Raw genomic sequence first — 636 nt, 5'->3', positions numbered from 1 at the left:
GAGAAAGGCGTGAGTTACACATCACGTGCTTAGTAAATGGAAACTGGATTCCTCCATTGCCTAGGAGCGAGAATAAAAGGTAAAACACTACACACTGTGACACCAGTAATAAAATTTAAATAACTAATAATACCAGTGCAGAGTGTAAAGCATATAAGTTAAAAATGACATCATGAGCTCATGAGGCTCTTCTAATAGTTTAAATAGGATATACATAGACTTAAAGATTGTTTTGTTTTCATATCTTTTTACGTGTTTTGTGTATATATTACAATATTCTCTGTTGAATATTATAACATTTATAAGGTATATGCTTTTAATGTATCTATGTTTATTTAAAAAACATATTAATGTTTTATTATTAATAATAATTATTGATTATTAATAATTATTGTTAATAAACATATTTTAAATTTAAATATTCACCTCACTTTAGGAGGGACACTTGCTGCTGGACTGGACTGTTATAATGTCCCGTAATGAAAGAAAACAGTTTATACTGATACTTGTTTAGACACAAAAGAAAAAGGTTAATTGCTCTTACTCTGAAGATGCCAGTTATGATGCTGGACTCAGAGGTTAACTCGATATCCTTGGAAACAAAATAGATAAAAGTGTCATTTCCTGAACGTGGAC

The 636-nt window shown here is 29.7% G+C and overlaps 1 protein-coding gene across 3 annotated transcripts in view; it reads right to left on the bottom strand.

Moving 5' to 3' along the window:
* Positions 1-636, bottom strand: part of tdrd7b (tudor domain containing 7 b) — a 13590-nt gene that overhangs the window by 11564 nt on the left and 1390 nt on the right. For 2 of the 3 annotated variants that reach the window (XM_025065111.1, XM_008327026.3), the window contains exon 2: positions 545-592. The exons of the other annotated variant lie outside the window; for it this stretch is intronic. The gene's annotated coding sequence lies outside the window, so the exon portion shown is untranslated. The remainder of the gene's footprint in view (positions 1-544; positions 593-636) is intronic. 3 annotated transcript variants of the gene reach the window in all.

Source organism: Cynoglossus semilaevis, chromosome 1, assembly GCF_000523025.1.
Source record: "Cynoglossus semilaevis isolate Cse_v1.0 chromosome 1, Cse_v1.0, whole genome shotgun sequence".
Taxonomy (NCBI): domain Eukaryota; kingdom Metazoa; phylum Chordata; class Actinopteri; order Pleuronectiformes; family Cynoglossidae; genus Cynoglossus; species Cynoglossus semilaevis.
The sequence above is the reverse complement of the archived record's forward strand: the minus strand, read 5'-3'. Positions and strand labels throughout refer to the sequence as shown.